The sequence below is a fragment of the Coffea arabica genome, chromosome 9e (assembly GCF_036785885.1).
Source record: "Coffea arabica cultivar ET-39 chromosome 9e, Coffea Arabica ET-39 HiFi, whole genome shotgun sequence".
NCBI lineage: Eukaryota > Viridiplantae > Streptophyta > Magnoliopsida > Gentianales > Rubiaceae > Coffea > Coffea arabica.
Window position 1 is genome coordinate 5,106,262 of NC_092327.1, and position 13,259 is coordinate 5,119,520.

General features: G+C 35.5%; 1 non-coding gene across 1 annotated transcript; it reads right to left on the bottom strand.

The window, feature by feature from the left end:
* Positions 1 to 11,687: 11,687 nt before the first annotated feature.
* Positions 11,688 to 11,794, bottom strand: LOC140014912 (small nucleolar RNA R71). The gene has a single exon (XR_011821659.1). It is a non-coding gene; the product is annotated as a small nucleolar RNA R71 (small nucleolar RNA).
* Between the last annotated feature and the right edge of the window lie 1,465 nt (positions 11,795 to 13,259).

Here is a 13,259-nt window from a genome sequence, read left to right on the forward strand (position 1 = left end):
GAGATGGTAGATCTCCTCAACATCCGGAGTGACATCTTTCTCCACCAATACCTTAGCTCCCCTCCTAGCGTTGTACCAAGCTTCATTTTCGGCGGAGGTGAAGCACGACTTATCACAAGGGACTTCCTCCTCTTGTTCCCCTTGTGCCTCTTGTTCCTCTTGTAGTTGAGTCTCCTCTCTGGATGATGGCTCGTCCTCAAGCACTAGACGTCTACTTGCTTTTCTTTTCATACACGGGGGTCTAGACGTCGAAGCTTCTCCTCTCCTATTGGGAGGTGGAGATTTCACCGCACCTTTCTGAGTGCGAGCCATTGTACCTAATTAAAATTATTAAACGTTAACTTCATTTAATAGGTACATTGTTAAATAGAAGATAACAAACACTTAGTCGCATTTACGTCTATCTTTAAAGAGACAAATTCATTAACTTACTTACATGATAATTAGCAATCAATACCATAAGTAAGTATCCAAATTCGTTATCAACAACTCTTGCTCCTATAATTTCTCCAAATAAAACATTTAAGCATATAATATCCAATTAATTAGAAGAAGCACTTAAGCACACAAACAACTCACTCCCAACTTAATGACCTAAATAAACATAATTAAATGCTAAATAGCACCTTAACCATGAGTTTTATGTTTTAAACGGTCATTAATTCACTTTTCACCAAAAATTCTAGAATAAACATGCCAAAAATCAAGAGATAGGCAAATTAATCCCAAAATTAGCATGTAAATATCCTAGAGCATCCCTTAATCTCATACAGTTTTCTTCAATCCAATTAGCTCAAGAATTTAACTAATAATTATCAAATCAAATTAATCCTCAAAATTAGCTAAAAATTGCTAAATTCACCAAATAATCACAAAACCATGATTTAAACATCACCAATAATCATCAATAAGCTCAATAAACATAATAAAAAGCATCAAACTTCACAAAATGAAAAAAAAATTGAAATTGCCCAAAAATAGAAAAAAGTGAAAATTGGCAAAATTCAAATGACAACATTTGGTGAAGATTTGTTACCTCAAACTTGTTGGTAGATGATTAATGATGCAAATAATGAAGAAACCCCAAAAAATTTCACTCCAATTTGACCCCAAATGAAGAGTTCAAAAATTTGAAACCCTTGTTCTTCTCAAGCTCAAATCCGAATTAAAACTTGTGTTTGAAGGATTTCAAACTATGAAATCAACTCACAAGGGAGAGGGAAGTGTTTTGGTGTATTTAGTTTGGAGATTGGATGGTGAAAAGATGGATTTTAGGAGTAGTGTGTGTTTAAGGTGTGAGTGTGTGTGAATTGAAGAAGAAAGGAAAGAGAAAATTGGGTAATCCGTGCGCGGATTCCCTTCTATTGCGTAAAATGGCCCAGAATCTGGCCAGTGGCTAAAATTTTTTTTTTCAATTCGCCTCTTAATCCGGCCGTTAATCTGGCCGAAAATTGGCCGGATTCATGGCCGGATTGCTACAGTACCAAATTTTTTTTTTTTAATTTCTGCATATCCGGCCAGATATGAGGCAGTGAGAAAAATTTTTTTTTTCGCCTCCCCTATCAATCCGGCCAGAATTTGGCCTAATTTCTGGCCGGATTTACTGCAGAAATATTTCCTTCCGTTTTTCATTTACAAAATTTTTTTACTCACCCATTTTTCAACTTTCTTCATTTTTTTCAAGAAAAACTCACCTTAAACATGAAAAATGTGCTTTTTCAACCAATTGCACATTGAAACATGAAATCATCCATCAATATAACTTTAGAATTAAGCATTTTAAATGCATGAATTGGATCAAGAAAACTCCCTTTTTGCTTCCTTATAAGCTATTTTGCACTTGGAGCCATTTGCATAAACCATTGCCATTGTCACCTATAAAACACACAAAAACACTAATTAAACAACTTAAACTTACTAAAAACAAGAGATTGTTGGGTTGCCTCCCAACTAGCGCTTCTTTATAGTCATTAGCTTGACTATATCATCTTATTTTTCAAGGAGGCTTAGTTAATGAATAATCCACCATTTTTGGACGTGGTGGATCATTAAATGGTGACTTTATAGTAAAAGCCACATGATCTAATGATGTGAGAAATGGAAGTGACTTACCTATCCCAAGTGTTTCATAGATATTACCTTGAATATGCACCACTTGAGAACTCACCAAATGAAATGCCATTAGAGTATCTTGGGCAGGAATACCTTTAAAACCTATACTTTTTATACACTCCTCAAGATAGGTGAAAAATGAGTCATTAAATCTCACCTCTTGAGGTTCAAAGTTAGTTTCAAAGTCATTATCATGTGAAATGGATATTTGCTCATTAAAACACACTTGAGATTCATCATTTTCATCAAAATACAACCCATTTTCACATACAACATTCCCACCATTCATGCTAGGATCATTTTGTAAATTATTAGAAGAAATAACTTCAAACAATGCATTTAATTGCTCATGTATTCTACCAAAGTGAGAAGCTAATTCATCTATTCTTTCTTAATCCTATCAAAACGGTCGGAAGTTGCATTTGCTAGCTTTTCTATTGCTAAATCAAATTGATTAGAAAAATTTTCTACAGCTAGCTCCCAAGATGCATTAGAATCATTAGCTAATGGTTCACTTTCTAACTCCCAAGGTAGAGGTACATTAGCTAACTTCTCTATTGCCAACTCCCAAGATGGTTTTGATTCATATTGGACACTTTCAGGTTGGTAATCATAAAAATACGGATAATCACTATATGCACATTGATTTGCCCAACCATAAGCAGGATAATTGCTCCAATTAACACTATATCGATCAAAACAGGGATTGTAATACTCTAATTCATCATAATAATCCACATTTTGTACTTGCATACATGTATTAGTAGCATGATAACTTTCACACGAGTCACAAATCAGATGATAAGAATTAAAAGCATTAACATTCCTCCCTTGCTCAATTTCATGCATAATTGTATCCATTTGAACTTGTAACATCATAACATCAAATATAGTCTTTAAGCACCTTAAACCATCTTCAAAAGACATACATTCAGTAAATTCTTGGTTACCTCTGTTGAAGGAGCTTTGCACTTGGTAACCATCCATTGCCAATCTTCCATTTCTCAAGCATTGTCCTCCAAATTGGCCTATCCTTCTTATCACCTAAAATTGTTTTTAAACAATTTCAAAAGCAAAATTAGTAACAAAAATAGGTAATGAAACACATAGACACATAAAACACAAAAATAACAGAAAATAACATTCACACTATAACAAATGAAATGTCTAAACTAATAAAGTTACTCTTCACACCAATATTGCCAAATCTTCCCCGGCAACGGCGCCAAAAACTTGACGGGTATTTTACATACGTACAAGTTAGAAAAGAACTGAATTACACCTGTTCACTGCAAGTATACAGGTCAACTGGTAGTTTAGGGTATATATCGGGTCGATCTCACAGGGAAGAATGAACAATTATCGGCATTACTAAAGGTTCTCTATTATTTAGACTATCAATGAATTATAACAAATTAAACCTACTGAAATTATACAAAATAACAAATAAAAGCTCCTTAGGTTGTGGTATCCCTAACTACTCATACAAGTGCTATATTTGGATCATTGAGTACTACATCTAGGCTAGTTATGGTGTAATTTCCTTATGCATTTGAATCCTACTTTCGTAGTGAATCAATTATACTTATAACTAATCCATACCTATTCTCATGGTTATGAAATTAGGTACAAGTTCATTTCTTCAGTGAAATTACATGAAATGAATCACTAAAAACCACATAGGTGCACCTCTACTTTCGTGAGTGTACTCCCTATATTTATCACTTCTTGAACTAGTGTTAAATCTCAATTTTCATTGCAGAAACAACACCCTAGATAATCACAATCAATGGTACCAGATTAATCATGATTTAAAGAGCCAAAGTGCTAAATAACTTGCTCAAATTATAGCAATCAAATAACCAAATAATAAACACTAACAATTATAGAAAGTTCAACCAAACCCAAGGCTTAAACTTTATAGACACATATTAAACACAAAATCCAGAACTTGTATATTGACTAAACTTGGAATCAAGTACAAAAGATAAAGAGTTTGGAAGGAATGTAACCCTTGTCACATGAGTTCATCTCCTTGCCTTCTTCATCTTTGCCTAGCTAATAAACAAGAATGGATGAACTACTAGCTAAACTATCCTACACTAAGAAGAATGGCAGAGCTACATTTTTGCAGTCCAAGTTTTCTCCCGTATCTCTCTCTATTCTCCCTTCAATCTTGCAAGGTTTGGCTATATAAAAGTGAAAGTTGGTCAAGAAGTGAGGTTTACACCTCCCCTTTACAGCTGGGAATGTTTCTCACATATCTAGCATCACATGTGACTTAGTGGAGGTGAAATTGAGTTTTTCGCGTAAAGAGCAGACTTCTCTGACCACAATTTGGCCAGAAATCTAGCCACAAATTCGGCCAAATTCTAGCCGGATTGCTACAGTGACGTTTTGTGCAATTTCTGTTCAATTTCCAACTCTACTTCGATTTTGTCTCACTTTCAACTAAACATTTCTTGATGATAAAAGCTGATTTAGCTCTTCGCCAAACATGAAACTTGTAGCCCTTTGAGTTAGCTTTCCAATGCATCAAGAATCACCTCATTTAGATTTGTGTAGACTGAGAAATGACCAAAATACCCTTGACTGCTCATTGCCCTGTTTCAGCTTCGACCAAATGAAATTGGCTACTGTACTTCGGCTTTTTGACTTGGAAAACCTTCAAACTGGATTCAGATGTCTTCACCAAAGTTGTAGATCTATCTCTTATCTTCAAATTGCTTCAAGAATCATCTTAATCCGATCACTGTAACTCAAGTTATAGCCGAAATACGAAAATGTTTCAAAACTGTCAAAATACACAAAATCCAAGTAAAAAGTGATAAAACCCTCATTTAATCACTTAAAAGCATTTTCACTAATTATAGCCAAAATGATTCATTTTCTTCTAGTAATGTAACCAAAGTGACTAAAAATAATATAAAATATCATCCAATTATTATGTAAATTAGTCACTTATCAAACTCCCCCACGCTTAAATCATTGCTTGTCCTCAAGCAATTCACACATAATCAACTACAATGATTCAAGAGATGAAACAATATCTGCACTTTTGTCAAATTTAATTTCTCATGACTTGAAAAATAATCATTATACAATTATTCAATTTACACTAAATACTCATAATATCAAGTAAAGGAAAAATAATTATGTCCTAAATTCAACAAGTTAAACTTAATCTCTTACCCCAACCTAATTTCATAAATAAGTAAATCACATAGTCAATTTATAGCATTCCTCCTCCTATAATCATCCTTTTCTCAAAATTTTGCAACTAAGAGGGATTTATTCACACTAATTTTACTTAAATAGTGAGAATGCCTTTTGACGCGAAAATCGACACTTTTAGATGAAGATTCTCGGTTACTCAACATTTCACTTATTCAAGTTGCTATGCATACTCTTAATTCAAATACCTTTTTAAGCGAAAATCGACATTTTTAGATGCCAATCCCCGGTTACTCGGTACAAGAATCATTGGAGTAGAACAAATTTTATTTACTTAATTTTCTCTTTTTTTTTCTTTTTATTATATATATTTTTTTCTCTCTTTCTTTTATAAGAAAATAAATAGATTTTCCTTCATAGAAAATGATATAAAAATAATCAAAGGAGGAGTATAACCTTTATCGACTATATCAATCACTTACTTGTAAAATTAAGTAAAGAGAAGAAATCTCATTAAACATGTAAAATTATAGGCATAATTTTCCTCACTTTACCGAATATACTTTCTAAAATGCAAAAACTCTAATTGAATAATAACCATTTCCAAGTTAAATGAGGACTAAACCTTCCAAAATACACATAAAATTTCAACAATTGGAAGAATCAAACACTTAAGGTTGGAACAATTTTACCCCTTTTTTTTGCACAAAAATGCAAAAATTTGAAGAATTTTGGGCCATAATGAAATATTGAAAAAGATTTTATAAAAATTTTGACAGAGTTTTCCCTTATAAATGGATGAAACTCCCTGCCAACAAACCCAATTTCAAGTAAATTATCCACATGGCAAATAATTCAAACACAATTCCAACATTTCTAAGCATTTAAATCCACAAAATATCATCACATATCATTATCATGCAAGTTTAAATATTTCCCTCCCCCACACTTAAATTTCACATTGTCCTCAATGTGAGAAAAGAAAAATAAATAAATAGTAAAAGAAAATACTGCTCAATTAAACTTGCGCAATCCGAATCCATGTCCAAGTGATGAATTTCCAACCTTAAGTAGTCTGAATCATTAACACCACAACAGGGATGAAGATCACTTGGATTAGTTCACACAAAAGAAATAAAGAAAATCACTAAAAAGGTAAACATCACAAGTATTACGGAAAATAAAAGACAAGCCAGCGGCAATGTCAAGTGGTGACAAGCACTTCCTCAAGTAGTCGCTTGGTCAGGTGAAGAGGGTGGAGTTGGAGGAGCTTTAATACCAAGCTTGGTCTCAATTCGACGAAGACGCTCGGAGTTCTGTTTGTTCTCTTGTCGACTTTTCTTCACCTCAGTCTCGACACAAAGTAGCTTATCCATTATCTTCTTAAAAAACGATCGAGTGTCTTGAGGTGAGGATGGATGACGTGAAGAAGACGGCTTAGTTGAGACCGGTGGGGTGATTGTCCCAACCCCTTGAACTTCTTCAATTCGTTCAATTTCAGCTTCCTCCTAGTGTCTAATGTCTCCTTGAGCACCTCCTTGAGTTGAAGGACCACCTATGTCTTTACTCTTCAATATAAACCTGCAAAAATTTAGTGTAAAGATATCTTTCTTCTTGAGACTTGTAGGGATAGCATTAGAAAAATCCACTCCAACCCTTTGAAACTCAAAAGTCAAGAACCGAGGATATGAGAAAGCATGTTTGATGTCGTTACTGCGAACCACAGCCCACATGTGGTTGGTGATAATGCTTCCCAATGGAATGCCTTGGATGTTTCCTAAGCCATGCTCCATTTTATCCAAGAAATAGATATCACTTGTGCGCGCCTCATTGGTTCCACTTGCTCTCGGAATAATATTGGAAGCAAACAGGTAAATAAGAAAACGTTGCGATTCCGGAAATGATGAAGTCAATACCGAATATCGCCCGGTCTTCGGAGTAACCTTGTACTCAACCCCCAAGCGTACAAGTGCCTCTCGCATGTTCCAAGAGTCCAAATCATTGGGTTTGAAAGCTTTCTTCAAATCTACCTTATTCCCCACATCCGAAACATAAAGATAGCGCTCCAAATCACCTCTATGGACTCGAACTTTTCTCCCTCGCTCCAAATCTACCTTGTTCCTTGTTGGACCCAATATGTTACATATATATACAGTTATACATTTCCAAAAGTTATACACGTAAACACACAATTTCATGAAGAGTAAACATTCCTTGCACATTAGTATCGTATATAAACATTTATTAAATAGTTAACGGTTCTTATTAGTTACACACCTTCATCGGCGCTGAGAACTCAGTCTAGTGATTGACCCCACTAGAATGGATAGTCAAAAGGACCTCCGGAGTACCCTTTGACCAACATTGCACTTTACTTTACTTTACTTTTGTGATGACCTCACCTCCCCCTAGAGTATATCCAAGGGTTTGGCGGATCGCTTACCCAACTCTCGCCAGGACTCACTCACTAACGTTCTTGAAATAGCCTTTCAAGCCTTGAAATTAATATAAAAGTTTCATTTCCAACCAACAATTCAAACTTAATTTACAATCCAAAAGTAAAACATAGGATTACATTCTAAAGATTCCAAATACGTCTTATCTACAAAAGTATAAGTACAAGAAATTATATACACTAGTTCACGACTACTTGTTCCAACCTCCACCCCTGTAAGGAAAACAAACTAATGGGATGAGTTAAAAATTCAGTGAGGTTCCCAAACAAGCAAACAAGCATGGAAACCCGAGAACATTTACACTTAGCACTTTGTACACTGGGCACAGTAATAAGCAGTCATTCAAGAATCAATCATTTATTCATTGAAAGGATACATGCTCAATTGGAGCCATTCATTCATTCATTAACCAACCATTTTCCTTATCCCTCCGACATTAGAAAATATTTGCAAGTGAAAACTCATTCAGTGTTCATGTCATTCATTCATTGATTTCATTGCATTGAATTCACTGGTCAGTTCTCCACCAGACTTCGTGATAATACTCGAATATACCAAACATTGTCCCAGGGTCACCAGTCGCCCTACTGAATCCGTTACTGGCTTGAGTCGACTGGCAACAAAGGGCAAGGGCCCAATTCAACCAAAGGCTTACATTCATGTGCAAGTAGCATTCAATCATTGAAAATTCACCTTTGTTTGGGTCGAGTGTGATGAAGTACGCACTCGCCCATTAAAAATCCTTTTGACAATCATTGAAAAGTATTTAATATTTAGTACAAGCATTTCATATAGTCATTTAAACCACAAACATGCAAAGAATACTCACTATGGTACAAGTTCATTTGTTCGCTTCGTGTTCACTTCCAACTTTACTTCCACGTCCTAAAATTACATATATAAAGTGCCATGAGATCCACTATACCAAGTCACATTATTCAAAACAAAATCACCTCCAAACCAACTAAGTTATCTCCGCTTTAAACATAAAACCAAGCTCAAGATGGTTCAACAACCCCAACTTGAAGTTGGAAATGAAAGCAAGAACAGTTTTAGGAATTTTCTCCAGTTTTGCACAATGTTATTTGAAAAATCATATCTCAAGCTTTTTAAATCCAAAATTTATAAACTTTATACCATTGGAAAATAGATTCAAAGTGTTACAATTTTCAGAAGACACTTTTTCAAGATTCTATCCACAAGTCAGTCAAAATCCAATTTCAAGCAGCTCCTTTATCTAGTAGAAAAATAAAACAGGAATGGAAATTCAGTCAACTTTGGAAAATCACAAATATTCATAGGAAATGAGAAAAATTTTGAAATTTTTGTGATAGAAAGTACTTTGAATTTAGTTTCAAACACAACAAACAAAACTTAATTTGAATTTTTCTATCCCAAGATATGACAGATTTTCCAAAACTGCTCAGAGTCTTCTGCGAAAATTTCCAGCCATGGTTTTTGATCAAAATGTGAGGTTTAAGCCACTTAAAATGCATGTTTTTAATCAAATTTCAACACACACTTGTAGGCTAAAGTAGTATAAAGTATTTTGAGCAAAACCAAGCATAGAATCATGATAAAAATTTCAAATTCTAGGCTGCAACTTCAACCCTTCCATTCAGTCAGCAACCAGAAAGTTCTTTCTAACTTTTCCAGCATTTCTCCAACTAATTTACCAAATCCAACCAACCATACTTAACAAGTCCATAGGATTTCATTTTCAACATAACATTAGATATATATAAGGCCAAAATCTCAATAAGAAACCACCATAAATCATATATATATTAATAGGTTACAATTTTATCATTTATTTTATAATTAATTTCCCTTATTATCTGACCCGATGTGGATTAATTGTCAGATTCTACTCACTTTTGAAAATTTACATTTATTACAGGGAGTAGAACAAAAATACCATAACAAGTGCCAATTTGACAGTCATCAGGAAAGGAGTTCAAGTAGCAGTCCTTATTCCAGGGGCAAATACGGCATCCAGGGGCACTTTTGTAAAAGGAGAAACTTTTCTTCTTTTGGCAGTTCCCGAAAAGAGAGGAGATCAAGCGAGTCTAGGAGTCTACCTTTTCTTCTTCTGGAGCGCCGCATAGCTGGGTAGAAGAAAGTAGATAGGAATAGATACCAGACAATAGGCTCTACTTTCAGCTTAGCTGTTTGACTTTTCCTTTTGGCTTTAGAGTAGCTTTTTCCCTCGTATGTGAGGAGACCAAGTGAAAACAATTACTCACTTTTGGTAGCTTCACTTTTCTCCTTTATTCAAACTAATTGAGCTTTCTCAATCGAAGACAATGGCCGTGTCTGTTTCATCAACTTTATGTGGGTTTTCCTCGTCAAGAATGAACTAAACCCCTTTTCTAGTCAAGGAACAACGGAGGTTTTAGGTCGCCTAAAAATTGTGAGATCGGATTAATTTTATCTATTCCTCTTATTTATTAATATCTGCATATTTTCCTATTGCAGTGCTTATGATTGTTAAATTAGTTGATTATCTTGGATTCGGATAGTGAATTGATTTAGTAATCTATTATCAATTGAGGCATTAAATCCGTAATTATTTAATTACTCTGAAATAGTGACAACTGGCATGATTAAATTTGTGTCAGGGGAATACACAGGCTAATCTAAAATAACACTGGTAGTGTGTTATTTGGTTAGAATAAAGCTCCTCTAATATGTAAGGCAATTGGAAAATTAAATCTTATGGACGTACCTAAGATTATTTCTCAATTAGAGCAGTGATTAACGGACGTACCTTAATCACCGACACAGTAAGGAGAGGTGGGCTATCATCACTTGTTTGACAGTTATAACCTATTTATTAGTAAATAATTGGAATTACCTTTGCATCAATGATCAATTAGGTGAACCATTGCTGAAGCTATTTCTTGGCTAGACCTTTAGTTATTATTATTCTGATTTTAGTGAATTGTCATTTAATTCTTAGTTAGTTATTTGTTTTTATTCGAACTATCTTAATTGGCATCTTTTATACAAAATCACCCCCATGTTACTTTAAATTTCAAAAGAAACAAATACCCCCAATCCCTGAGTAGACGACCTTATTTGCCCTTTATACTAATCAATAAATCCTCGTGAGTAAGCAATCCCATTCTGGTATATCGGATTAAGCAAATTCTTCGGCAACAGGGTGAATCAAGTAACCCATTGCACACCTAAAGTCCCTACTCCAGTACTTAAAATCGGGTTTTGATTACTTTAATTGGCAATTAGATTTACTTTTATTATTGCACAGGCATCGATAACCTGTCAATTTTTGGCACCGTTGCCGGGGACTGGCATTGGTTATTTGTTTCTTTTTAAGTTTATTTTTATTCTAATTTTTTGGTATTTTTTGAGTATATGCTTCGTTCTTTTCGTACAGGTGAATTAATTTTCGACCCCGAGATAAAGAAGACTGCGCGTTGAACAAGAAAATAGACCAGACAGGTCAGAGAGGAGCAATCTAGTGCTACATCTCAGAGACTTGAGTTAGAAGTTGAACCAACAAATTCGCTTGGTGATATTTTGAGTGACTTGGAGCAAGAAGAAGTCACTATGGTTAATGCACGAACACTGAGGGAGTTGACTGCTCCTAATTTAAATCAGCAGCCCTTATGTATTACTTTTTCACATTTAAATGATAATACCCCCTTCGAGTTAAAATTCGGTCTAATTCATCTCTTGCCATCTTTCCATGGTTTATCAGGTGAGGAGCTGTATAAGCACTTGCAAGAGTTTGATGTCATTTGTAACAACATGAAACCCCCGAAAATTACAGAAGAACAGATAAAAATGAGGGCATTCCTCTTCTCCTTGAAGGACTCCGCAAAAGATTGGCTGTACTACCTACCACCAGGTAGTATCACCATGTGGGACCAACTGAAGAAAAAGTTTTTAGACAAATATTTTCCTGTGTCTTGAGTTGCAAGTCTAAGGAAGGAGATATGCGGTATCAAGCAGTATCCAGGAGAGTCGCTTTATGATTATTGGGAGCGGTTCAAGAAGTTATGCATCAAGCGCCTTCAACACCAAATAAGTGAGCAATTGCTCATCCAATACTTTTACGAGGGGTTACTTTTCAGAGACAGAAATATAATTGATGCTGCTAGTGGCGGGGCATTGGTAAACAAGACTCACTGAGAAGCGTGGGAGCTAATTGAAGGAATGGCCGAGAATTCGCAGCAGTTTGGTACGAGGGAAGATGTCCCGACACGCAAAGTGAATGAGATAAAGACATCTTCTATCCAACAGCAGTTGATTGAGTTAACATCTTTTGTTAGGCAATTGGCTGTAGAAAATGTATGACAAGCCAAGATGTGTGGGATTTGCACTGCTATGGGTCATTCTACAGAGATGTGCCCAATAATTCAAGAAGAAAGTGCAGAGCAAGTGAACATGGGTGGTCATGCGCCCGCGCCAAAAAAGCAATATGACCTGTACTCGAATACGTACAATCCGGGCTGGAGAGATCACCTTAACTTCAGTTATGGAGAAAATAGGCAGTCCAATTTTGCACCAAATAGACAGCAAAGATACCAATAGCAGTATCAATCTCGCCCGCCATTACCCCCTTTAAACTCAAGTCCTTCTATAGAAGAGATGATGAAGTAGTTAATTGCTAATCAACAAAAAATGGATTCTGACCTGCAAAGAATGAGAAACCAACTGGGACAAATGCAAGCAATGTAGAGTCAGATGAGTCAGATGGCGATAGCAATTAACCACCTAGAATCCCAAGTCCAAGGAAAACTACCGTCTCAACCTGAATTGAAATCAAAGAACGTAAGTACGATAACCTTAAGGAGTGAGAAGGAAATTCAGAGATCCGAACTCAGGATTCCGAAGGACAAGGATGAGGAAAAGATCAAGAACGAGCTTGAGAAGGAGGACAGTAATGGCAAAAATCCAGTGGTACTCCCTGACTCGATCGTTGAGGTTAAAATTCATCCGCCTCCCTTTCCCAGCAGGTTGGAGAAATCGAAAAAGTAGGATAAGGAGAAAAAGATTCTAGAGGTGTTCTGCAAGGTAGAGATCAATAATCCATTGCTAGACGCAATCAAACAAGTGTCCAAATACGCAAAGTTTTTGAGGGACTTGTGTATCAACCAATGAAGGCTGAGGGGAGATGAAAGAGTTATTATGGGGGAGAACGTGTCAGCGGTTCTACAAAGGAAGTTATCACCAAAGTGCGGAGATCCAAGTATGTTTACTATCCCCTGTAGGATAGGTAATATTTTGATTAGAAAGGCCATGCTGGACTTGGAGCGTCGATTAATGTAATGCCTAAATCTATCTATGCTTTCCTGAATCTAGGTCCATTAAAAGAAATTGAGATAATAATTCAATTAGCTGACCGAACAAATGCATACCCTGATGGGTTGGTTGAGGATGTGTTGGTCAAAATTAATGAATTGGTGTTCCCAACTGATTTTTACGTACCTGACATGGATGATGATCACTCCCCCGATCCCTCACCTTTGTTATTAAGAAGATCTTTTT